This window comes from Gopherus flavomarginatus, chromosome 9, assembly GCF_025201925.1.
Source record: "Gopherus flavomarginatus isolate rGopFla2 chromosome 9, rGopFla2.mat.asm, whole genome shotgun sequence".
NCBI lineage: Eukaryota > Metazoa > Chordata > Testudines > Testudinidae > Gopherus > Gopherus flavomarginatus.
This window is the reverse complement of record NC_066625.1, coordinates 79,865,953-79,893,855: the sequence shown is the minus strand read 5'-3', so window position 1 is coordinate 79,893,855 and position 27,903 is coordinate 79,865,953. Positions and strand designations below refer to the sequence as shown.

At 45.0% G+C, this 27,903-nt stretch overlaps 1 protein-coding gene across 4 annotated transcripts in view; it reads right to left on the bottom strand.

Moving 5' to 3' along the window:
- The window catches only part of SV2B (synaptic vesicle glycoprotein 2B), a 99,769-nt gene that overhangs the window by 58,080 nt on the left and 13,786 nt on the right, over positions 1-27,903 (bottom strand). Inside the window, exon 2 of one of the 4 annotated variants that reach the window (XM_050967405.1) lies at positions 277-312. The exons of the other annotated variants lie outside the window; for them this stretch is intronic. The gene's annotated coding sequence lies outside the window, so the exon portion shown is untranslated. The remainder of the gene's footprint in view (positions 1-276; positions 313-27,903) is intronic. 4 annotated transcript variants of the gene reach the window in all.

Below are 27,903 nucleotides of genomic sequence, written 5' to 3'. Positions count from 1 at the left end.
AAACTGTACTCATTTACCATAATTGTAACCTAGTGGTTTGAAGCAACACATTATTCACCCACAAATCAGATACAAACTTTTCTTGCAGTTGTCTCTACGAGTGTTACCAGCTGGGACCTATATTAAGAGTCTGCTTTCAGTTTTGTTGTCATAAAATTACACCTACAAATAATTCTGGCTATAATAATTGTGCCTTGGGCTTACACATTTACTGAATTTGTGGGTGCAATAAGACACAGTTTGCAGATACTTAGACATGCTGTAAGTTGTACTCACAATTAACAGCAGGGGAAATTATTTCCAGGAGCAAAACTGCAAAATAGGAGGCTAGATTAAAAAAATCAAGGCCATAACATGGAGGTCTTTCACAGATTTCATATTTACAAGTAAGTCCTTTGAAAACTGGGTAAGGGAAGTATCTTTTGCTGTTGTTTAAATTAAAAACATAGCATTATATTAAAAATAATAAACATAAACCTGTTACCCAAGAGACTTTTTGTTATTAACTTTTTTGTTATTTGATGGATGCTGTAGTACAAGCCAGAAAAGACCCTAGTGGAATTTATTAAGTAAGCTATCTGATTCTGTGTTAGTAGCTGTGAGTCACAACTCATAAGAAAAGAAAGACATTTGAAGGTCATTGACTTGATATCCTCTAGCCAGGGCACAGTTTTCAGCACCACAGACAGCACCTAATGACTACTACCCTGTGATATAGATAGGCCAAGTAGGGTAATGCTCCGTTGTCCAATTTAAGATTGGAGATTTGCTTTGAGATGCTGCTGTGTTTCTTATTGCTTCAGAATGGTGCTAGTTTAATCATTCCATCTATGTTACAGATTGGTGGGAGATCGTCAATGATGTATCCATGACATATTGAGAAATTTAGAGGAGATAAGAGCTTGGGTAATTTAGTTTGTTATTTAGAGAAAACATTTTAGTTCAAAATATATTGCTGCAGAGTTTATTGAGCTTGGACTGTCATGTTGTTGGATAATCTGTATTTATTATTTGGTACGTTTTGATACTTTTTCTTGTATGTGCCCATCCTGTGTTTAATGAGGCAATCTTGGAATTAATTCATTATAGTAATCTAGTTTCTATGAGGATAAATCACGGGGCCGGCGGACAAGTAAGCTATCCTAAGTAAGCTGGGTCTGATCTCCAGCTGCTATAAATGGGGATAACTTCAATGAAACTATGCCATTTTATACCTGCTGAGGTTCTGGCCCTTCTATTTTGCTGGTCTATTTTGCTGCCCTTACTCATATTGCATAGTGGCAACATGTGGCAGAAGTGGTTCAATAAGGAGCAAATACAAAGCAATTTAATTTGATATGAATAAACAACATGTGGGGAAAAAACAGAAAAGAAACATCAAAGCTTCAATTTGATCCAAGTTGCTTGATATTGTTTAGGAAACAATAGAAAGTCGTCACTTTTTTTCTTAATGGGGTGGATCATCATATGGGAGAGCTCTGACTTTAATTTGAGCAAATGTAATGGAACGCATGTTGAGTCTAAACATCATTGTGATGGGGTGTATTAGGCCTTCTCTGCCCCCTGCTGGAGGCACCAGCACCCTGATATTCCCCACCCAAGAAAAAGAGACTCAGACCAGGTACCAACCAGACAGTCCTCTAGAAGGGCCAGGAGGAAATACTAGCCATCCAAGAGCCAGTTAAGAAGGCTTGCCTGCTTCTTCTCAGGGCAGGCTGAGACTGGGACAGAGAAGGAGCTCCTCAGGGATAGCTCAGAACCCCGGGGCCTAGTCAGGGACTGCAGATAGGCATTGGCCTCAGAGTTTTGTTCTGTCTGTGTATTTAAAAGAGCAGACTGCCAAAGTTTAACTATTGGTCTGGGTGTAGACTGATGCCAAGCTTACAGTCACCGCCAGTGGATTGAGGCTGGGGACACCTGCTCTACCATGCCTGGCCCCACAGGGGGTGCTATGGAGTAGCCCCACCTGCCACAATCATAAAAGGTGAATTTTTCAAAAGCACCTAACTGACTTTGGGGTAAAAGTCCATTAGACTTTTAATGCTCCTAAGTTACTTAGGTGCTTTTGAAAAAGTAACCAACATATTGCTGATAAAGCATTGCAATATACGGTCAATGAAAGGGACTTAGTGATTCATGGTAGGATGTATGCTTCTACAAACAGTTAAGGGTTTTGTAATATACCTCAGAACAGGAATCCCTAATGATCATGTAAATCACCTTTAAGGGATTTATCTTTCAGTCTATATAGAACTTAATACTGGTGTTTATTGTTTTATTTCTTAGATTGTGCTGATGAGGCAGTCTGAAAACAAGAATGTAATTGCCTGGAGAGGCCGCTGACTGTTTGTGGAGTCAGGATTTATTCCACAATTGTTTCACATATGTAACATGAAATGTTTTTAAAAAGCCATAACACTTTAAGAAGCATGAGAGTGCACATGGACAGACACACACATACATACTTCATTTATCTCCAATTCTCCATGGCCTCAAATGACTGATGGCATATGAGCTTCAGTATCATGTCTCTCTGCATATCCTATGAGTATGTGCATCTGCTATGAAGCTAACATTTTGGGCTGGATTCTCAACCTTCCCCATGCTGAGCACAGGTGTAAGGAATGGGTGGTGAAGGCTTCACGGAGCCAGTTATGGTTCCAAGATCCACCACCACTCAGCTCTCATATACATTAGAGCAGCTGGGGTCCTGCTGTAAATTACAGCCATGGAGAATTGAAGTGGAAGATCTCTGCTCCTCCATACCTGAGCTTCAACCCCTCATCCCCAACCTGATACCCCCTGCTAGCTCTACACCAGCTGAGAGTTTCTCCAGTAGCCATTTCCACCCAGAATCACCCACATTGGACCACCTCAGTGGTGCAAAGAGAGTGGGAAGAGTAGGCCACGGAAACCAGCCCCTTGTGTACTGCACATACTATTGTCCTCAAACTCTGCTTGATGCTTTGATGCATGGTCCCACTCAGAAGCAAAACCTAGCAATATGGTTCCTTTAGGAGGAAAGCATCCAAAAGACACAAAATGGACCAATACCATTTCTCCTTGAAGCCTGATATACCCTGCTGTGTAAACTACATTCAAAAGACAACTAAGAAATCAGATATTTCATTTAATGTTATGGTTAATCTACTTGATGTCCTTCCATCCATACAAGTACAGTACATCAGGAACCCAACAGTCCGGTGTGTTTTCTTTGCCTCCTACACCCATGGACTATTGGGTACATTTTCCATTAAAACATGTGCCAGATTGATGACTAAAATGCCATCCGCTGCATGTGACAGTGACTTTCCTGGTGAAGTAACTGCAGCCTGAGTTTAAGTTTTGCTTCTCCACGTTTGTTTGAAACAGGATGACAGAAAGTTTCACGGATTGCTATGGAGATAGAATATCAGATTAAAAATATTCTAAGAGTCTGGATACTTTTAAAAGTCGAGTTGAAGACGGCATGTGCCCATGATAAGCTGGTGCAGTGCTCATCGAACAGATGAAACAAGTAACAATCATCAGTCTTCTCTAAAGAATAAACAGCTTTTCTGAATGTAAGGACATAGAATAAGAAGGGGCGTGTTTGTGAGATAGAGCTAGGACAATACTGAGCAGTAGTAACGGTAAAACAGAGGCTTAGAGTCGTGCAAAGCTATATAAGACTACACATTAGGATTCAGGAGAAAGGCCATGAAAGGTCAAGTTGAGAAGCTGAATATGTGCAGTGAATTGAAACAGGCAGCATAAAAGCAGCTGATAAATCTGAGCAGAGCCACTTCAAGAACCAAAAGACCTCAGTGGAAAAGAAGGAGGTGAAAGGGAAAAGAACAGAATTAGGGAGGATGGAGAGATAATCACAGCATGAGGCCCGGTGAGGCCTTCCAGTGTTTTTTGAGGGTAAAAGAAGAATAATTTATGCAGGGGAAACTTAGAAATAACCAGAATGTAATTGTCTGAACTGGTATTTGTCCAGGCCACTGAGACTAACATCCTTAATCCTGAGAAAAGTGCCATGGTTTCTTTAAATGTATCTTGGTTACTTAGCTGCACCCCCACCCCGCATCGTATCTGAGCACCTCACAATCTTCTAATGGCTTTATCTTCTCAACACCCTCATGAGTTAGGGCAGTGCTTTTACTCCCATTGTACAGGGGGGAAACTGAGGGACACAGAAACTAAGTGACTTACCCAAGGTCACTCAGGAAGTCTGTAGCAGAGCAGGACCTTGAGCCCGTGTCACCCAAGTCCTAGGCTAGCACCATAACATCCTTCATCTCTTGAAGGGCAAGGAGTTAGGGCTGTTGCAGTTCTACAGCTCATAAAAAGACAGCACCTGTAGCAGAAAAGTGCACCCAGCCAGTGTCACACTGATGCACGGACTTAGCACAGATTCGGAATGAACTCTGCCACTTACTGGATCACCAGTCCCTCTTCTGGCCAGTCTCTGGGCATTCCTTGGAGGTTTCCTCTTGGGAATCTTAACCAAGCCCAACCCTCATTGGTTCATGAGCTCTGACCTGTTTACTGCCTACGGCGATATGACCGTAAGACAGCAGACTTTGAACCAACTGTCTGCTATTCAGCAAGTTCCACCCGTGTCAAACATTCCTTCTTAACAGTGAATGTCTTATCTTATTGGCAGATTTATTTCACCATCCTTTCAATCTGGGTTATTAAAATAATGAGCCACTTAATTGACAAATCCATTCAGACATGACAATATTGAATAGATCCATTCCAGTGACAGTCCACCATGGAGGTTCTTGCAACCCTGGGTAGGCTTCCAAATTACCCTCTATCAGAAGGGACTTACATTTGATTGAGTATCTTTATTAAATACCTAATTAATATACTTCCATTTATTCTGTCTCCTGCTAGTCAGATATCAGTGTTAGCCTTTGCCTCTCTTTACAGTGCACTGTGTCTGCGCCCCCATCCACTGCCTGCTTTCCTTCTATGCCACACTTCTGAACGCCCCGTTCCATATCCTTCTCACATCTTTATGCCTCCTGCTAGGTCAGCACTGATACCTGAAACTGCCTCCCTGTCCTTTTGTCCTTAGCAACCTCCATTACTTTATTCAAATCCCGCCCTCAACTATGCTTCTTCCCCTAGGCCTTTCGGCAGTAACCCACCATGAATGGTGTGGGGGTGGTTGTGTACGGTAGGCAGTCTTAAAGTCATCATTTGCCAAGAGTTACCATAGTGTGGTGTCTGAGCTACTTCCTTATACTTAAAATTGGGGTTCTCAGCTACTATATAGGATTGTTGTCACCTTTCCCTTCCCCTCTTCACCCACCCACACATATGCACATGACTTCTGCTGATAGATCTTTGCCCTTCTGTAGTGTCTTTGTGGTCATCCTGTGCCTCTTCAGAGGCCAGTGCAGGATTGTTCCCTCTCACGCATTCTCTAGCAGGAATTGCTGTAAATGACTCTGTCACTGAGAGAAGTTTCTACAGGCTAAGAGATCTAACTGTTAGCAATTATTCCCTGCTATTGAGAACAAACGTTTCATATCCAAAAGTCATTTTTCAGGCCTCACTTTCAGGCATTGTCTCAGGAAAAGACTGCCAATTTCAGTGACACGTACAGAGCCAGCCAGCTGCCCCAGAATTCAAATTCACTCCAAGAAATGCCTGGGCCCATAATAATCATAATCAATCTTATGTTTCTATGATGCTATCTCACAGGATTCCTGTTTTAAGTTTCCCTTCAGTGCTCTTATACAATCAAATCTCAGGAAGCAAAGTTATTGCAATGCAAAGAAGGAGATCAGATAAGAAGCTAGGTTCTAGACCTAAAATGTAACCCCACCACTACTGCAGCATGTCGACTGACTACAGCTGCCTTGTGCCCATGGTAGCAATCAAAGTCCATTACGCATTCTATCTATACAGACGTATAAACCTGTGAAGTGGCAGATTTTAACAGGCATTCACTTGTAAGGCTCTCTCCAAGGTTACTTAGCAGGAAAAGTGCTGGACCGTGGCTTCCATTTCATCAGCATTCAGCCTGTGCTTTCTGTTAGGATGCTGTTGCGGGACAGTGTGCTGGCTGGTAGGACCTACACTCTGCAGCAGACATGGCCACTAAGCAGAGTCCATTATCTGGTTGTCAGACTCACCATGTGCATCAGCCACATTACTGCAGCTGGAGTTCAAGTTCCAAAAGAAACAAACCTACACGGTGAGTTTTCTTCTAACGGAGCCTGTGGAAACGGCTCTGGGAATTGCATCTTGCATGGCTCAAATGCAGAAGTCCCTACAGGCCTGGCTGACACAACCTCTTTGTTAAAATTCACAAAGGTAGGATGTTTATTCGCATGACGGGGTAGGTAAGTTAAAGATACCTCAGGTACTGAACAAGCTCCCGCATTGACTTGGCAGATCACCCAATGCCTCACACGAGGCAACATTACACAGCTATTATTTTCACAACGATGTATTCTTTATAGTCACGTTTTACATTCAGACGTCAACTTTCAACTCAAAAGAGCCCACAGTGCTTTGCAAACTACACACAGACACATGGCGCCACGGAAATGCAGCCACTTCTGGGGTAGCTGGCTGGGCAGGTGGCACCCAGCACCCTGCACAGCAACAGGAGGAGGTGACAGGGCATGCCTACAACATGCTGGACAAAGGCTTTTCAACAGCTTCGTGCATTCCCTCCCTGCTCCCATAGTGGCTTTCAGGGCAGCTGGTTATAAAAGCAGCTCATTTGGCTGGCATAGGCAGCATCCTGCCAGCCCAAATTCCTTCTCTCTGATCCTGTGGCTCTCAGCTCAACCATAAGCACAGACATCTTAACTCACCATCCCTTCCACCCTACAGCCTCCTCCAGAGCAGCATCTAGTCCACTCTTGAATAGGAAACATGAGAAGAGGAAAGGATGGCAGGAAAAGGAAGAAGTTGGCACAAAGGAACAGGGAACAAAGAACAAGACAAAGCAAGCACAAAGTACCCCAGGGTAGAAAAGGTGTAGGACCACAACAAGAAGAGTGAAGAAAAGAGGAGAGAGAGTGGAAAGAAAGGCAGCAGTTAGTGTACAGGTGTAACACTGACAGACACTGGTTGTTGGTGGGTGTGATTGAACCTGGGACCTCAGGAGTTTAGTACATGAGCCTCTACTGCATGAACTAAAAGCCAGCTGTCTTGTAGCTAAGGCTGTAGAGAAGGCTCATTTTATCTCTCTTTAAGTGGTCTCAGTGCCATGAGATGGGACAGAACACCATACCCGGAAGGTGTGTGGGTTACACAAGGACATTGTCTGTGGGAGGGGAAGTAAGTAGTGGAAGGTGGGGTATGTCCAGCTGTCATCCATCCCAAGAGAGTCTCTAAGAAGAAAGGTTTAGAACCACCAACCTGGTTGATATACTGATGGGGTTCATCTCCATTTAGCTCATGTGATCTGATGGGATCACAGCATGAGGTACTGTCTACCATGCAATCCTCTCAGAAGTTTGAAAATAACATTGTCTTGAGCCATTAGAAGGGCACAATAAATACTCAATAGACATTTTAAATTTCCAGTGAGAAGAATATGCATTTGCCTCCCATACAATCTAGTAAATTCCTGCCTAGCTTGGACATTAAGATAAATGATGAAAAAGAAAAACCTTCTGGAAATGAATAGCTGCAATATATTCACCAGTCCATGCTACAGTGACTTGATGTGTATGCAAAGAGAACATCCTCAGAATTCCTACCAAGGCACGGGCAGATTTAGTGATACTTTGCATCTGACCTGAAGCCACTATTTATTGCCTACCAAAGTGCTTGTGGGGAGGGGCCTTGTGTGGATAACCTGACAGCAGTTTAGCTATTTAGCTATTGGTGCATCGTGTACAGGGAGAGTTGCAGCCAGGTTGTTTTTGCTTATACTTTACTTGTGAATCTTCTGTTCAGTATAAGAAGGCTAACAAGGTGAGCCGTGTTCTACAGGACAAACCACCGCCTGTGCATCAACTACATAGGACAGAGAGGAAGGACAGATGTCAGTCTAGGGCTATGGAGACGTGGCTTCAGTTCCTTCTTATGCCACAGACTGCCTGTGGGACCTTAGGCAAGTCACTTAGTCTCTCTGTGCCTCAGTTTCCCGTGTGTAAAATGAGGACAATAGCAATTCCCTACCTCCTAGGGGTGTTGTAATTAAACAGTTTGAGGTGCTCAGATGGGGACCAGATAGATACTGTTGATAACTGAAAAATAAAAGCCTTAACAATCTATGGACAAGTTCAGAGATTCAGCTTTCAAGACTTTAGATGCTGCTCATCAGGACCACTGTGACCCTGAAATCACTCTCACAGGAGCAGATTCTCTGCAAGCCACTCAGTAGCCCAGGGTGGCTGGCCCTCTAAAGGGAGAGAAGTATGAGCCTCACCTGTAGTACAGCCAACTCACTCCCCTGGTGGGGAAAACAAAGAATGTCATGTGACTCAATCAGGCTTTCAGGTTAGATAAGGGAGAGGCCTGGGTAGTGAGGCCTTAGAGAGCAGGAAGGCTCCTGTGGGAGACCTTGAGACACCAGGGGAGAAAAGACTCCCTCTAGATAGGGCTGGGAGTGGCTTGCCAAAGCAGGGAAAGACTCTAGGCAGGAGGGGCTGGGAGACGCTTGAAAGAGAATAGGTAGAAAGACTGAGGGGGCTTGATGAAAAGTGGGGATGGAAGAATGTATGAACTTTCATTTGGCCTTTGAGGACTTTATTTGGAGCGATCTATGTTAATAAACCAGGGTATTATTGGCCGAGAGAAAAATCTGGGTGGAATTTATCGAGGAGCCCTGAAGAAAAGGAAATTGAGGCAGGGGTGCTGCAGGGCCCATGAATGGCAGTGGCCCTGTTACCGTCAGAAATACCAAGAGTGTTGGTCCTGGTATTCCAGCATTTCCTCTTCTCACCTCAGCTGTACCCACTGGATGGACACCAATGAAACCAAATACAAAAAGCAGCTAAATCCTGCCCAGCTCCCAGAAGGTTTGGTCTGAGTTGAGGTTTAGATGAAAGTCTGCTCTTATCTTACTTGACCTGGCTCACGTCTCCCTCGTCTGAACTTGGAGTGAACTTTGGAATTTTTGCTGCATGCTCACTGCTGCCTGGAGGGGCTCACTCTGAGCTCCTCACAGACCACAACACTGCTATCTCCGGTGCTGGTCCTATCAGCTCTCCCCAGATAAACAAAGCCAAGTTATGTTAGTATCTGCATGGGTGACCCAAGAGAATAGTAGGAAGAGGGGTTGTGGGATCAAAAGGTGGAGCTGTTCCCAGAGAATCACGAGTGAGCCAACTTTCTGCACTGTGTTAGGAGGAGCTGTGCTGACGGTGATGGTGTCTTTGCAATGAGAAGTAAAACAATGCCTTTAGGGGTTACCGAAGATCCTGTGAGACTTTTTCAGAGTAAGGGCATTAGCCCCAAACCTCTGCCCAAAATCTACTTTGGGTCTTTACATTCTGATCTTTAAATAGCCCCATCTGTTTCAGTTGAATACAGCATTCTTCTTCACTTCCCGTCCTAAACTGCTGTGTAGTCTTGCTGTGTGCTAGTAGGCTATCACTGCTACTACACTTCTGATCAAATGCTTTGTAAAATGCTGGGATAAAAGGTGTCCTATAAATGTAAGATGTAGTTAGTATAATATTAAAATCTGAGAGTAAAAAAATGAAGATTTAAAAATATTCAGCAAAAATATATGGCAGGGTCCCTTTAAGAACTGTCCCATTGCTTCGTAATAATCTATCCCGGATAGAGGAATATTTTCAGAGATCTGCACCATCCTAAACACTTTTCAGATACTGGTTGATATATACTAAAATAAAGGCCAGATCCTGTCCCAATGGGATTTTGATCATTGACTTTGATGGAATCAAGATTTGGCTCAAAATGTTGGCAGTAAAATTCCAGTCTCTTATCACTTCACGCATCTGGGCAGAGTTTCCCTGGGTGGTGTCCATGGGCTCCTTGGACTCCTTTAAGAAGTGGGTGCTGTCTAGGGTTGAGGGGCAGGCCTGGGCCCACCTAGGCCATGCTAATACCTGCAATAAGTAAACCAAAAGGGTGAAGGAAACACTCCCAAAAAATCTCCATGGGCTGGGAGAATGGGCATGATGAACCTACAGGCCCAAGCGATTGACTTTCAAAAAGGAACTGAGTGAGAGTTACTAGTAAACTAACCAGGTACAGTGTTCTGGGAAGGAGAGAGCCAGTCTATGGTAGATCCATTCATCTTCTACCCATCCATCACTTTGGTTACATGATGTGATTCTCTTCAGTAGCCAGTTGTAAGGATATGGAGATGGTGAGTGGAGGGTGTTTCCTGTTTCAATGGTAATAAAGAGAGCAGGGAATTTATTAACATGGGATACGATTACTCCTGAGTCAAAGGAAGTACCCTCAAGTCTTTATGATGACTCTTAGGATAAATTGTCTAATGATGAAATATACTGGGAGGGGACATGATGAGAGTGAAACTAATGTTTGCATTTTGTAATTGGGAGTAAAGCAAAGCAGCTCAATCAGCCATGTCTGCGGCAGCCATAAAGAGATGGGAGAGGTCTGAAATAGCCAGTCAGAGTGCAGGGAAGCTGTGGCAGAGCTGGGCACATCCCCTGGATTAATTTCTGATTGCTCATTTCAGTACAAACACACTGAAATAAAGGATTTTCCCTCACCTGGGCCCAATCTCCCTCCTGTCCTGCTCCATCCCGCAGTGGAGTCATAAGACCAAAATTCCTTTACAGGATAATGGCCTTACTAGAGGTGGGTGGAAGAGGGATAAAGCCCTTACTGGGACCTAGAGAGCTGCAGACAGTTGTAATCAGATGATCTGATCCTGCAGGGGGCCAAGCACCCTCGTCTTCCACATTTCAAATGAGTTGAAAGCAGTGAAGTGGCACCTGCTTAGCTCAGCTGGGTTCTTGGCTCCCTCCCTGTGCCGCAGCTGCCACTGTCACTTCAGAGCTTGCTGGTGCATGACAAGCGGCAGGGCTCTTTAGGCCGAGGGCCCTTCATACCAGGCTGAAGTCTCGGTTTGCTCACACGCTGGCATCTGGACTCCGATCTTAATTAGCCTGATTGAGAGAACCGCTGAGTGAAAGTGACCGCTGGGGAGGTAACTGGCAGCTGGCAACTCCCTCTCCCTGCACACTTCCTACAACTGAAGCAGGCGTCTCTCCTTCCTTTGCATTCTGGGCATCGTGGGCTGGCGTTGGTTATTTGCACTCAGCCCCATTCAGACAACTGGATCCTCCCCTGACCCTCTGTGAGTTAATATTCTGCTTGAAAACAAAATGATGAACAAAATGATCTGGACAAACTGGAGAAGTGGTCTGAAGTAAGTAGGATGAAATTCAATAAGGACAAATGCAAAGTACTGCACTTAGGAAGGAACAGTCAGTTGCACAGATACAAAATGGGAAATGGCGACCTAGGAAGGAGCACTGCGGAAAAGGATCTAAGGGTCAGAGTGGATCACAAGCTAAATATGAGTCAACAGTGTAATGCTGTTGCAAAAAAAGCAAACATCATTCTGGAATGTATTAGCAGGAGTGTTGTAAGCAAGACATGAGAAGTAATTCTTCTGCTCTACTCCATGCTGATTAGGCCTCAACTGGAGTATTATGTCCAGTTATGGGTGCCACATTTCAGGAAAGATATGGACGAATTGGAGAAAGTCCAGAGAAGAGCAAGAAAAATGATTAAAGGTCTAGAACAATCTTCCTTCATAGGTCATGTTTTCTAGACCAGTATTTCACAAACTTGGGACATCACTTGTGTAGGGAAAGCCCCTGGCAGGCCAGGCCGGTTTGTTTACCTGCCGCTTCAGCAGGTCCAGCTGATTGTGGCTCCCACTGGCCGCAGTTCACTGCTGGAAGTGGCGCGGGCCGAGGGACTTACTGGCTGCTGCTTCCAGCAGCTCCCATTTGCGTGAAGCAGCGAACCGCGGCCAGTGAGAGCTGTGATCAGCCAGACCTGTGGACGCAGCAGGTAAACAAACTGGCCCAGCCCACCAGGGGCTTTCCCTAAACAAGCAGCGTCCCAAGTTTGAGAAACACTGGTCTAGAAAACATGACCTATGGAGGAAGACTGAAAAAAATGGGTTTATTTAGTCTGGAGAAGAGAAGACTCAGAGGAGACATTGTAACAGTTTTCAAGTACATAAAATGTTGTTACAAGGAGGAGGGAGAAAAATTGTTCTTCTTAACCTCGGAGAATAGGACAAGAAGCAATGGGCTTAAACTGCAGCAAGGGAGGTTTAGGTTGGACATTAGGAAAAACTTCCTAACTGTCAGAGTGGTTAAGCACTGGAGTAAACTGCCTAGGGAGGTTGTGGAATCTCCATCACTGGGGATTTTTAAGAGCAGGTTGGACAAACACCTGCCAGGGATGGTGTAGATAATACTTAGTCCTGCCTTGAGCGCACAGGACTGGACAAGATGACCTCTCGAGATCCCATCCAGTTCTGTGATTCTATACTCTCGAATCAGACCTCCTGTGGCTTCTCAAGGCCATTTTGGCTCTGTCGCTTTAGGGTTATGCTCGGTTGTAGGGGAAGTGCCAACATGCCCATTCCCTGTGCACGACTGAGGCAGGCAGAACGGGGCCTGAAGCAGGACCAGTAAGTACTCCTCCCTTTAGAAGGGTGCTTTGGGCAGCAAGCTGTTTAGGAAGGGGACCAGGCACTGGGTATATCTTCTCCCTCTTGGGGTGCTTGGCTACACAGGATGTGCTCGGCATCCCAGGCACCTACACCTTGCTGCTGGAGACCCCAGCTACAGGTATGCGAAGGGAAGGAAGAGCACAGAGTTCCTAGTGTCTCCCACCTTCCTCAGTGTACCCACATAAGCACAGGCAGAATCTGGCACTTGAGGACTGATCCTGAAGAAGCGAGTGCCTGCAGGGACATGCTGATTGCTCCCAACTCTCACTGCTGCCATTCAGCACATTGTGAGCTTTGCGGGGGCCAGAGATCATGGGGCCCTCCATTTTGTACAGCCCTAATCTTCATTTGTCACTCAGACCCTGAACTGATTCGCAACCTTTCGGCAGGGAAAAAAAGGTACATCTGCATCTTTGCAGAATGCCCCAAAAGTAGACGTCTGCAGATTGCACCCGAGGCCAGGCAGCTGTAAGAGCAGACCACCCAAGGACCCCTTAACAGGTGGTAGTGGGAGACAAGTCAGAGCAACAAATGTATGTCAGTGAAATGTCAGCAGCATTCCCTTTGGCCCTGGCAGGATCTCTGTGTTCTTGCTGACACTATGACAGGAAATGTAATGGTCACATGGAAAAAAATAGGAACGGGCTAGAGAAGAAAAATTAGGCACTCTTATCTACTGCCTCACAATACAAGGGGACAGTCAAGAACATTCAAAGGCAACAATTTCAAAACTGATACAAGGAGATACCTATTTACACAAGATAACTAACCTGTGGAACTCCTTGCCACCCAATATCATGGAGGCAGAGAGGATTCAAAATAGGTATTGGACATTTATATGGCTAATGGGAACTTCCACATTTACATTGAATAGGGTAATTTATTTTTTTAGAAGGAAAATAAACCCTCATGCTTCAATACATAAGCCAGCCGCTAACCGACGGGGGTCAGGAAGAAACTTTCCTTTGGGAAAGGTTATTCCATAATTATCTGAGGTGGGGTTTCTTGCATCGGCCTTTTAAACAGCTGCCACTGGCCACTGTTGGAGACAAGATCCTGGACTACTCAATTCACTAGTCTGATTCTGTATGATAATCCCTGCGTGGCTCTGACAGAAAGGTTGGAGAGTAGCATCAGAATGGCTGTCATGGGGTTTTCTGGCATGCCTTGTAACTGAACTGAAGCTATTGAGGCAGAAAGGACACCACAAGACAGCGATATCAGAATAAGTGGCATTTACTTCTGCAAAGGAAGAGAAAAACATGACTTGCCACATTCCCAATAGCGCTGAGATAAAATAAATACAGGACAGTGCTGGCAGGAGGCATGCTGAGTGAGAAAGCAGCCAAGCAGCAGAGTATGTTAATAAGTGACACAGATGTGACAAGTCAGGGGGATTCACTGGAGAATTTCAAAGGGACAATGAATACTTTAAGCCAGACTACATGCGTAACATTTGAGAAGGAAGGATGGCGTACTGTCACAGAGAGCCAGCAGGGGAGAGATGATTTTCAGGAGTCATCAGTCAACGAGTAATGTAAGGACCTGGAGAATGGCTTTCAGGCTTGATAACACATATAGCACCTTTAATCTAATCCGGCTCAATAGCGAGCAAAAGCCATTACTCTGGGAAGGCCATTTGATGACCTATGTGAAATGAGCTGGTGAGTCTCACTCCAGTTTCTGGAAGAGAAGCAGCCAGAAGTACTGAACCCCCTTGCCACAATTGGCAGTAATAGGTCCCTTTCTGCAGTCTTAGCAACTTCCCTGCCTCCCCTGCCACAGGTCCTACTGGGCATGAGGGAGCACAGAGGAAGGCAGAATAGTCTAGCGGTTAAGTCTTGAGGGTAGGACTTTGGAGACTTGGGTTTAACTCCCTGCATTGCTACAGACTTTCTGTGTGACATTGAGCAAGTCATTTAGTCTCCCTGTGCCTTCTTTCCCCTCTCTGCAATGGAGACAATGGTACTTCCCTACCTCTTAGAGGTGTTCCGAGGGTAAATACATTGAAAGTTGTGACACTCTCAGATACTACAGAGCGCCAGATTAGCACCTAATATAGATAGGTCAGGGGTATTGGCAGAGCTGGCATGTGGGGGAAGCTGGCACCACCATTGCCTATGCTACACCATAGAAAACATCATTCTCCATGGCTGTAAATCTGGTGCTTTGCACCAGCACTAAATTCACTCTTGGGCCTGGCATTAGGAGACATGGAGGTGGGGACCCTGGTAGTCACTATGGAATGCTCAGTGCCTACCTTTCTTGTGCAGATGAGACCCACGGGTGGATTTGCATTATGCACAAATAGTTGTGTCCTAAAGGTATTTACATGGCAGTTGTGTTTTCTGCCCTTGCCAGCCCAGCACTGAAAGAGGTCTAAGTACAGCCTGAATCTATTCAGACACGAGTGGATCTGCTTCTGGAAATGGGAACAAGATGTATTTGGTGGGTGGTTGTTTGCTTTTAAATAGGATCTTTAGAAGGACCTTTTATTTCCTAAGGGAAACAGTCAAGTTTTCCATTCCCTGCCTCCTCTGAAGAATTTCATGGGCAGATGAACTCTGGAGCATGGAAGCTTCCCATGACTAAGAATGGTGTGTGCATGTTGCTTTATACCCCACAGTACTGGGATGTGGGGGTGGGGACGTGGACAGCTTTCTGAAGATAACTGCAGCCCTTCATGCTTAATGGTCTGCTTCATCTTCCAGTATCTATCATTGTCTGTACACCCAGGTCTAACTCAGTTTGTGCTGGGACACCACTGCAGGATTTACTATACACACAGCAGTCTCACTAGCACCAGGCTTGCATTGTCCTGGAGGCTGCAACGTACAATGTCACTCCTGACCTGCTCCTGAAGCATTAAGAATGAGACTTGAAATCCCACCAGCTAATTTTCTGTATTGGAACACATGCTCTGACTGCTGCTCTGTGCATCATTTTCCCATAGAAAGAGAGTCAAATCCTGGTTCTTTCCAAGCACCTCTTTGAGTGAGAGGAGCAGAAGCTACTGTCTCCTTCTTTGTCAGTGCAGCAATCTGTATGTAACTTGGAGGATGAAGCACAATTTGCCAGAGGGACAAGTTTGGCGGAGGCAAAAGGAATTCAGTCTGTGACCACATAGCTGGAATGCTGGCAGCTGTTGCAACATTCAGAACTAAATATTTTTCTTAATAAAGGACCAATTTAGTTTTATTACCATGGAGTGGAGTCCTTTCAAGCTATCACCGAGCGCAGTACAACACAGTCTCTGTTGTTATTATTAATGATGATATAATTTATGTTGTCTTGGCCTCTGATGTTACGTGCTTTATTGTAAACATGGGAGGCACTAAAGGGCAAACGAGACCATAGGAGTAGGACTGGATCTGAATCAGAGCCAGTCTGAAGGAGATGCGTTTGAACTTGCCAGAATTTGGCCCACTTGGGTTTGACAATTCTCTCACAATCACCACATCTCACCTGGGCACCAGTTTTCCACTGATGACCCTCCCCTGACTTCAGCAGAGTTATTCCAGCCTGACATTATCTGCTCCTGGATTCTCAGCACTTTACAGCGATTTACACTGACATTTAAGAGCAGAACTTGGACCCTCGAAGACAAATGCTTTCCTAGTCACAGCAAGTTGGGAGGTTAATTTCCAAAAGACTGGTGGTGGAAGTTATTTTCTAGTGACATGAAACACAGTAACATTTGATAGTGTCTGATCCTCTCAGATCTCAAAGGCTTTTCAATAGTTCAGCAGACCCCACCAGGAGAGACATGAGTGAGTGATACATGTGTGGCCCCAACTCAGTCAGGTAATTCCCAGGGCTCCGTCTCAGGGATCCAGGGAGTGGGACAGGTGGAAGGATACATTACATTCATTTGTAAGTGCATGCTGGATGTGGTCTGGCCTGCTACCACTGAAGCAGCTGAATGTTCATGTGAGTGTATGAGAATAGACAGCACTGGAATCTGGAGCGTCGCTAACTTCTTACTGCAACTCACAAGGACACAAGGCCAATGGATGCTGTTCGGCCTCAGCAATAGAGGCTGCGCAGCAAATTCTGGCTGCACTGAAAAAGCCATCCTGCAGGGCTTTCTGAACAGAAATCATGGAGAGGCAGGGATTGAATTTCATCGTCTCCAGAAAAAGCCATTTTCTGTCAAAAAGGACAACTTTGATGAAAAATCCATCATCTGTTCTAGCAGAAGAAGCGGGTTCAGGAAGAGACAGGGAGCTTCTCTTTTAATGAGATGTGATTGCTTGGCATTTTGGTGTGGAGGGAGGAGAGCTATTGAGACCATGTCTACAAAGATGGAAGGGGTTTGCTGTAGGAACTCCACCACCCCAGGCATCAGTAGCTAGGTCCGCAGAACCATTCTTCCAGTGACCAAGCTGCATCTAAACTGGGGGCTAGTCATCAGAGCTACAACTCTCGGGGGTTGATAGCTACGTCACCCTACTTTGTAAGTGTAGACCAGGCCTTAGTGTGCTGTAGGGGTCAGATCCTGAACTGGTGGTGCAGCTCCATTGAAATCAGTGTACCTACATCCATTTACACTAGTCGGGGATCCACCAAAGATGTGGGTGGGGGCATCACAGGTAGGAATGAAGGCAAGAGATTCAAATGCAGGCTATCAGCAAAAACCTCTTTAGAGTGAGATCTACTGAGTTGAAGAACAGCATCCCATGGGAAATGACAGAAACCCCATCATTTGGGAGGTTTAAAATCAGACTGGACAAAATGCTATTCAATGTCCTTTTGGGATAATCCTTGCACTGGCTAGACAGCTGGGCTAGGTGAGCTAATAATAGGCCTGTTACATATTTAACCTCGAGATGAATAAAAGATGGGAAAGACATTGAATCGCTGGATTTTTTATTTGCTATTCGGTGCTGCAGAGCTGCTTGTTTTCTGACTCTTCCTAATGACCTGTGGGTGGGCAAACCAGCCAGTCACTCAGGTACGTCTGAATATAGATAATTTTAAGACAACAGTCCAGAGCCAAACGATATCTGAACACTGGGGGCAAAATCTAATGCAAGAAGGAGAGAGATCCCCACATATTTCACCTGTCCATGGGCTTTCCTACAGAAATCTTAAGCCACCATTTCTCTTCCAGTTCAGAAGCCATTCAAAGACACTACAGGCAGAGCACAGCTCGGCAAGCCTCAGGGAGCCCAGGGACTCATGAAATATAGATAGGGAGCAAGACAGGAGCCCTAGCACTGGATAAATACAAACACTGTAATTGGCTCCATCTGCACTTCAAACAAGAAATGTTTTGCATAAGGAGGCAGGGCTGATTTGCCTGGTTCAGTGATTGCTGATTCTGTTATCAGCACAACCCTGACAAATTTGCTTATTTAGCAGAGACCCATCAGCACAGCATGGGCCAGCTAAAATACCTGTCCATGCAGTACCTGGCACCATATAAATGTCTTCTTGAGAATAGTCATGTTTCTCCTGTACACTGGGCTAATGGTGTCATTCACAAGCAGTCCTGTTAAATTCCTGTCTGTGTTGCATTGTAGTTGGGGTTAATAGTAATAATCATTGGTGATATAGCTTTTCCCTTGTATATCACTGTTCATCAAGGGATCTCAAAGCACTCTATAAAGGTGGTCACATTTTATTAGCCCCATTTTATACGGGGAAACCAAGGCAGGCAGAGATTAGTGCAGGGATCGGCAACCTTTGGCACGCAGCCCATCAGGGAAAGCCCCTGGAGGGCCGGTCTGGGTTGTTTACCTGCAGCGTCCGCAAGTCCGGCCGATTGCAGCTCCCACTGGTCGCAGTTCACCATCCCAGCCCACGCCACTTCCAGCAGCTCCCATTGGCCTGGAGCAGTGGCCCGGCCCCCCAGGGGCTTTCCCTACGCAAGCGGCATCCCAAGTTTGGGAAACACTGCCTTATATGGTAATTTTTTTAAATATATTTTATGTCTAAGTTTCTTGTTTCTACTGGTGGCGCACATCCCCACATACCTCAGTGTACATAACAAAATTTATTCCACACAGGGATGGAAAAAATTAGAGGAAACACATGACTCCGATTACCTAATGGCAGCATACAAGTGAGGATAGACTTTGTGAAATGTTAGTGGATCAGAAGTGAAGTCACAGTCAATTATGAGTTAGCATCTCAGAAGCAGGATGGTTTGTCACAAGTCCCACATTTTGCAGGACTGTCTCAAGTTTCACAGGTCAGTCCTGCAAGGTGGGCTTGTGGGACAGAGAAACTCCACGGATTATCATGGCGACCTTGCATCATGATGTGGCATCACAATATTAAGGTGCTATGAGGAGGAAGAGTTTGTTCTGCAGGGCAAATCTAAGAGATGGCAATGCTCTCAGTGCTCCAGGAGCAGCCAGCCCTTGCCCTCTCATATGCATTCTTGGGATAGGATCAGGGCCAGTCAGGTGCTTGCATAATTGTTGATTAGAATGAAACACAACACAACACATAGCACAAGTCCATAGAGCCCCACTTGGGTCACTTTCTTCTCTGTATATTTCGTGCCCCTAGGGTGCAGAAAAGGTTAAATATTGCCTCAACCCGAGCCCTCTTTTCACCCCATCTTCTTTCCTTTAAACACTGAAAGAGCAACTGTGCTTAAATTGAATGCCGCAGTGATGTTTAATGCAGCAGATCAGCTGTTTGATGTACACTCAAAAGCCCAAAGCCAAATCACAGGGGGACAAATGCTGAGTAAGGATCTGAGCCCCCACAAGAATCACTGCTAGTACTCAGCCCCTCTTAGGAAGCTTCCTGCATGCAGAAGAAACTCAGTCACAGATGTTGCTAATTATTAGAGGTATTGCTTATTAATTTATCGTGTCATCACCAGGCTGATGCAATGACATAATGGGGATCTAATCCACTCCACCCTTGACAGTTGGGAATATTGCTTCAGAAGATACCTGCGTCTCTCCCAAGCATGAGTTCTTAAGAAGGATGCAGGCAGCTAGGTGTCCTCAAAAGGGATGTTTATTTTAGGCCCTGCCTCATGCTACGGGAAAAGCTTTTATTGCTCAGTTGCCCTGAACAAATCTCACTGCTCCTATGTGGAATTGGTTAATGCATGCGGAATCCCACCACAGATGGCATTTTAATTTGGTGACCTGGACAGCTTCCGCTCTAGGTCCACCTGTAATTTTTCCTAATGTCAGTGACTCAGGAGAGGAACAGCTTCCTTCAGGAAGTTTCTAATCCTGAACAGATTTTTTTTTTATTTTGGCTGGACAAGCCTACACTTCAGACAGCAAAATCCTTGTTTTACACTTACTCATGCATTTTGAATGGGTGTGCAAACCTGGATGGTGAGGGGTTAAACTTTTTCACAGTGTGGCATAGCAATTGTTAGGGTCTTGACCCAGAGCCCATCGCAGTCTGTGGGAAACTTGCATTGACGTTAACAGATTGTGGAACAGGCCCCGGGAAAGCAAAGGTATTGGGTTCAGGTGTCTTCTCTCTCCAGCAGGGCTGAGTGAAATTCAGATGAAATCTACATCAGCTCCACGAGCAAGCAGCAGCATTTTGCGAAGGGCATTATAAAGAACAGATTCTTGCCATGCAATCTGGAGCGTTTTCCTCTAACCCTGTAGCAGGGAGGGAGCTAGGGAAGCTACTAAGCAGAAGTTCTCCACTGAAGCGGAGAGAGAGTGTGGCATTATCCTTAGTGATATTCTTTTCCTTATTCTAAACACTTTCTTTGACTAATGTCAAAAGAAAGCAACTCTTTCTGGGAGGCTCTGCCACTGTCACATGACCACAGGGGTAATGCTATTGGATTTTTGTAAAGTAGTTGATGAAGCATCTCACCAAAGCTTACTCAGCTTCAGTAGGAACACTACGTTGTGACTGAAAACCGACTGAGAGGGTATAAACAAAGGGTAATGAAATAAAGCTGTGTCCTGAGTGGGGTGAGCTGCCAGCTGGGGTAACTCAGAGCCCACTGTTTGATCTCTTCTCCTTTAACACCTTTGTGAATTATCTGAAAGGAAGTGCACAGGACACTGATGAAATTCATAGATGGTATTAAATGAGGAGGAGTTGCACATGCTAGTAAGGACAAAGAAGTAACACAAAGGGACCTAGCGAGATAAGGAAGCTGAGCAGAAAACTGGTGCATTAGGTTCACTTTTTCCCTGATTTAATCTTTGCTTTCAGATTGACAATTGTAAATCGCTTGATGTTGAACCGAGTTGGCACAGTCACAGAAGTTGCCTGCTGCCTTTGGAGTCTGGCCCATTTTGTTCTTTATTTACTTTTCTTCACTTTTCTATCTTCTGCAAAATGGGTGATCTTGCTTTCAGCACCTGGGTCCAAATCATTTGCACTTTCTATAAGCCCCACCCCCAAGGAAAACATCTGGCTACCTGGAACATTTAGAAAATGAACAGTGAAACGTCTGAATCTCATTATCATGGAGACATAGCAGAGGCTTTACAAGTAAGGCTTGCTAGAAGCAGTCTTTTAGCTGAATAGAAAGTAACGTGAAAAAACAAACTCAACATTCTCTTGTGCTTGGTCTTCTAGAGTTATAGGACATGGTGGACTCAGAAGGACAGGTTCACGAGACAGCAAACCGTGCCAGCTGGACACAAAGCAAAACGATGCAGGGAAACCTCGTGTTGTGAAAGTCATGCAGACAAGTAGAGAAAACCTTCCCAGTATTTCCTATTCAAAGACCTCATGCCTGGACTGATCTATTAGCTGATTGTTGCTAATGAAATTCACCCACAACCTCTCTAGCTTTGGGCTGCATCTGTGGCCAAATTTGTAACACCTTTTTGTCAACATCCTAGATTCCACCACTAATTAACACAGCAACAACCACAGGAGTTCATTACGGAAACTGCTCCTTTATCCCCTATAGCCCTTCTGGATAGAAGAGAGAAATCCTCCAGCTGGCAGTTACAGGCTCTGCACTAGGCAGTGCGATGGCAGGAGTGGGAAAGTACTCATTCTGCTCCAGTTCAAAGGTATCAAATGCATTTATTACTCCAATTTGAAAAGTCACCCTGTTGCCAATAAATGGCAGACTGAACTGTCATTCTCCTTCCTGCTTAGCACAGAGTCCCAGTTCTACACACACAGTCATGCTCTGACCTATTGCTTCAAAAGCTTCTCCTGCATTCACAGCACTTTAACTTTGTCAGCTTGATAGCAATCCTCTGACAACGCATTCCCCCTTGTCCACCTACCTGCTTTGAAGCCAAGAATTAAATTAAACCACAGATATTATATATGTGGAGAGAGAGAGAGCAGGTCAGAACTAGGGCCACATGCAGAGCTAAATGTGAATTCATATAAAAATAAGTGGCCATTTATATTACAGACACTGTGGTACTTAAAGTCCTAGAACTCAGATCTCCACTATTTGCACTAAAGAACTCAGAGCCGCCCGGGGCGGGGGTGGGGGGGAAAGTGGGGCAATTTGTCCCAGGTCCTGGGCGGGCCCCACAAGAGTTTTTTAGGGGCCCTAGAGCGAGGTCCTTCACTCGCTCCAGGGGCCGCGGAGCTTCTTCCGCTCTGGGTCTTTGGCAGCAGGAGGTCCTTCCGCTCTGGGGCAGAAGGACCCTCCCGCTGCCAAATTACCACCGAAGCAGGGGCCCCCCGCCGCCAAAGACCCCAGGCCCCCTGTATCCTCTGAGCGGCCCTGAAAGAACTCCTTTAAGTGGGGTGATCTGTTGGAGGGAGACCGGATCAGATGCACGAAGCCACTGCATTACGCACTCCTGGCCTGACTTCCATATGAGTGGAACATCCAGTAGTTCCCACCGATTTCACTATTTACTGTCTGGTGATCAGCACTTTGGAAAATCAGGCCATTCAGCTGTTAAGCTAGTCTCAAGTATGTGAGGTCCACAGGAAGTTTAGTCACATGTTGTAACAAGCTATGGCTATTCACGTACAGGCACTATGCTTCACAGCAGAGATGGAACCTGGGAACTTCAGCACATAAGACCTACTTGAGCTAAAAGAGGTTCCTTTTATCTGTAAGCAGCAGGCTTTTATAGTCTCTGGGTCCAGACACTAAAAAGAGATGTGACTGCACATGCTGTGTTGGTGTGTTATATGAGCTTCTACAAAGACTGGCAAGCACTTCCATTTATTGACTCTGTGTCCAGCCCAACAGAGATCAGCCTCCTGTCTCATCTGCCAAGGGCCATGCAACCAATGGCATCATGGCCAGAATTTTCAGAAGGGCTCAGCAGCGTCCATGAGCAGGGTCGATGAGCATGCTACATGCATGATGGGGCTGACCTCTTTTGAGAATCTGGGCTCTGAGCACTTGGATTACTGGCTCTGAGCTCTTTTAAAAACCATAATCCACCTTGACACTGAGGGGATGGTGGGGCTTTGAATCTGATTGTGGGAGAGCCCTGGTGCAGTAAAGGTGAGGAGATAACACAAAGCCCAAATCCCTCACTCAGGCCTTCACTGACTGCTGTAGCACGATAAGCATTTGATCTGAACACCTCTCTTTGTTCAGGCAGCAGCTGTGGGTCTTTCATGATCTGTGTGGTCAAATTAGAAAGTCAATAAACTGTGTTTCTTGTCAGACTCTGCTAATGTTCCTGGGTAGCCCTGCAAATAGAACTCATCCTGACCTCCATTAGCACTGAAATGACCTCTAAGGAGGCTTTCCTGTACCTCAGTTTCAGATATGGCTTAAAATTCTATTGCTATTTTTATTGGAAAAAAAATCTTCCCTGTCCATTCTCACCAGGTAAGAGATTCTGCTACTGCACTTCCTCTGGGGAAAGCACATAACTAGAATTGGTTAGGAAATGGGATTTTTCATCCCCCTTGTCATTTCAAAAGTAGTTTCTATTTTGAATCAGAATGGCAAAGTCAAACTACCAAAAAAATTCACACAATGAAAAATTCCAAAAAGTTTTTAATCCAAAATGTGGCCAGGGAAAAATGTTGATGTTTTCGATCAAAATGAAACCATCCAACATTTCCAAATGAGGGTTTTTTTTGTTTCAAATCCACATTCCAAATGAAAACATCATCTAATTTCAAAATGTCAACTCAAAATCAGTTTTTTTATTCCATTCTCCTGATTGGAAAAGTGAGAAGTGGTGGCCCAGTCAACCTTGTTGCACAGAAAATGTTGATGTTGACAGAGTCAAATTTTCCAGCTGGAAAAAATTCTGTGAAAAATTTTGACCCATTCTACAGATAACACACACATGGTGGGCAAACTGCACTGTAAAAATGAAGGTATCCATCTGAGAACACGTGACAAATACGTATCACAGCTAGCTGCCCGTTTGGAGCTAAAAGAGACATTGTGCTGAATCAATGGTTAGCATTCTTCATTGCCTTACAACAGTGTTTCCCAGACTTGGTACGCCGCTTGTGTAGGGAAAGCCCCTGGCAGGCCAGGCTGGTTTGTTTACATGCCAAGTCCGCAGGTCTGGCCGATCGCAGCTCCCAGTGGCCGCGGTTCGCTGCTCCAGGCCAATGGGAGCTGCTGGAAGCGGCGGCCAACACATCCCTCAGCCCACGCCACTTCATGCAGCTCCCATTGGCCTGGAGCAGTGAACTGCGGCCAGTGGGAGCCACGATTGGCCACACCTGCAGACGCGGCAGATAAACAAACTGGCCCGGCCCATCAAAGGCTTTCTCTACCCAAGCGGCATCCCAAGTTTGGGAAACACTGGCCTACAGGGGACATGAATTCAAATCTCATTCCTAGACTGTCTGGTAGCCTTGTGGGTATAAACAATAATACCTAACCCCTATGTAGTACTTTTCATCAAGAAGATTTCAAAGCACTTTACAAAGGAAATATAACTATCCCTACTGCGCAGCTGGGGAAACTGAGACCAAGAAAGCTCAAATGACTTACTCAACATCACCCAGCAGGCTAGTGACAGAGCTGGGACTAGCACTCAAGTTTCTTGAATATCACGCTGGTGCTCCATCCACTAGGCTATACTGTCATGCAAGGAACATTAGTAGCTTGCAGTGCTTTCAGCTGTGGAGAAGGCAAGGCAGAGTGTCTCATATCTCTCAACTAATAATGAACAGAAGTGTCCTAGAATAGAATAGGATCCATCATATCAGTCAAGTGATGGTGTTTCTACCTTGTTCCCAAGTTCTCAGACATTGTAAAGTGGGTCCCCAAATTAGAGTACTTTTATGGCTACAAACGTGAAAATCGAATTAGTTCTTATTTGATTACCCCCACAAAAATGGCAAAATCTGTCAAAGCATGTATTTCACACATAATATTCAACCAGCTCTAGTTCAGGGGGATGTTTGGGGTTGTCGGTTTTGTTTTGGTTTGTTTTTTAAAAAACAAAAGATTTAATAAAATATAATAGAAAAAGAAATCTGTCTCAATAATTTGACTTTTAAATATGACAGGAAGTATTTTGTATTGGAAATAAACTTTCTTCTGCAGCACTGGAAAGCCAAAGACTTTTTGATAATTAGTGCAAGAGAACAGGAAATGGATACTGACTAGAAACAGAAAGTGAAGCTGGCCAGGTACACTAAAATGACAAAAGTATAAAGCAGAAAGGGTGAAAAGCGATTGATATTCCGAATGCTCTTCCGGTTTTAACACTAAAAGGGATAGTGTGGTATGGATTTGTAATTTGATTTTAAGTAGATCACGGGCCATAACCTCAACTGGTGTAAATTGGTTTGATTTAGACCAACTGAAAAGGTTTCATCATTTCTATCATGGCATTGTCCCTTCAATCATGCATAACTAGCAATTATCATCTTACAAATTCTTAGAGGCTGGTACAGTGTTAATTGATTAATATAATCTCTGAAAGCAAGCCCAGAGTTCTTTCAGGGAGTTGTAATTGGTTCTCTAGAATAAAGAAAATGTGTAGTGGTAGCAAATTCCCCACAGGAGATGCCTTTCTTTCTTTCTAAACAAGCAAGATAAAAATGATACCTTCTTCTACTGTATTGTAAACATCTAACATCCAAAAGGCTTCTAAGCACCATGCTGAGCGTTGTGTGTTTTATAGTAAATACTGTCAAAGTACTGTACCTTAGAAATCTAGGCTGGCCCCCATCTAGATGACTTTTGCAGGAGTGTAAACATAACATAGCTCATTTATTTATGTATAGGCATTTCTATAGCAGCCATCACCATCATATTTTACCATCAACCTCAAGGGATAATAGCTTGGGTTTAACAGACTTGACTGAAATTACATAGGCAAATGATAAATGACTTTCAATGCCATTTACATTCTAAAACAATGCACATATGAAGCAATCTGGGGAAATTATTGCTGCCTGAGCTAACTGTCCATTGTAAGAAATATATAAACTTCACTTCTTAAAAAATTTCTTCCTTCCAGAGGAACCAGTCTCCCAGGTCTATTCCTCTCCATGATCTGGTGGCATCTACTCAGGTTTGGAAACACTACATGAATTTTGGGTCATTTATCCTATCCCCAGACATTATTCGTGTTGTTTCCCATCTCTAGTGGCCAGGCTACTTTTCGATTCACGGTTGTTTGTTTGGTAACATCCAGTTGTTACCAGATGTCTGGATGCCAGTCTAGCCAGAATAATTACAGAATACAGCAGCATTAAAATCAAGTATGTAACTACTCTCTGGATAAACATGCACCGCCCGTGCTACCAGGTGCACACTCTCACACCATGCTCTTCCAGATGCTCAGGAAAAGGAACCTTCTACCTTGAGGGTGCACACGCGCACAGACACACCCACACACTCTGTCTCTCAAATAGAGAAACACGCTTGCCTGCAGCCTTTCCACAGTGCTGTCCCTGTGTTCCCTAGTGACCCTCTCCCCAAAATACCAACAGGTGTGCTCAGTCCTTTCTTCCTCCTTCACACCTCCTCTAGCCCCACCTTATTCCTGACTCTTCTTCTCTCCCATTTTAACCCTCTAAACCCACAGCAAATCCTCTCTCTCTTTGTTTCTCTGCCTCTGTCTCCATTCCTCACACTGTGCCTCTCTCTTGGAGCTGTGTACTGGAGCTATGTGGGTCAGAAAGGTGAATACAGACACCAGATCAGCCTATGAAGGGCTGCTGCTTGAACCTGGGCCTTCTGGCTTAGCCTCAGTCATGACTAACCTCTGGGCAGCCTTTGAGTGTCACTGGGTCCCTCTGAAATACTGTTTGCCCCTTCAGTACACCTGTCTGCCTTGCCACCCTACAACACTCATCATCCCCCTAGGCTGTCAGTCAGCTCAGATGTGACCAAACAAAAATCTTCCAGGCTCCCAACTCCCATTTGAGGCTTCACACGACCACCCAAATGGCTATTCACACCTGCCCCAGTGGGAGCCATATTGTAATATCAATCCAGAGAGAGGATAGGCCCCTTCTGCCAGGGCAGATTTGTCCTCAAACAGCCTCATTTTCATCTGGACTTGGGCTTCTGCACAAAAGCAACCAAAGCCTTTCAATATTTAATCAGCAGCACAGCTGTAAACAGAGTGCACCAGCTGCCTGGTGCTGCGCAGATGGGGGAGGAGAGACAGAGAGACGCCTTTTCCTTATACCTCCCTAATGAATGCTTCCCCTATGCAACAAACATGCCTTTCATTTGCGCACTCACCATGGTGGAGAGCAGAACAGCAGCCTGTTTGCTGCCTCAGCCAGGCAGGTTTCAAACAGCATCTCTTTGAAGCAACCTCATTTCTGATTCCCGTACGGTTCCAGCCACACAGTCACCCTCAGGTGTGACTCTAACTTTCTGCCCTTCAGACTGTGGGGAAATTGCTGTGCTCAGCACGCTGCGCTGACAGATCACAGTGTACAAAGGCCCAGTGCTTGATCCCAAACCATCCCTGAAATGCAAGGGAACTCCAGAGCTAAAAGCATGAGCTGCTACAGCCTGAACTGAAGAGGCAGGAACTGGGGTTATAACAGACTCCCATTCTCTGTGGAGCATCGCAGAGGGGAGCTCACCAGTGGGTTGTGCTCTCAGCCCTAGCCCTCCAAAGAAGGCTTGTTTTGCAATAAAATAATATATAAGATATCACTTAACACAGCTGCTTTAGCTAAAGTGCCCATAGGACCGTCTTTCAGTCAAGACGAAAAACCACAGTCCTAATGACTTCTGGTTAGTAATGTTCCCCTGGCCTTTTCTGCAAGAACCCGATATCCTGGCAAAATTCCAGTCTGGGTCATTATATCCTGCTTCCCTACATTCCCTCTGCAGTTTCAACTAGCTGTGGGGGTCTCCTTCACTTCCTGCCTCAATTTCTTGGTGTGAC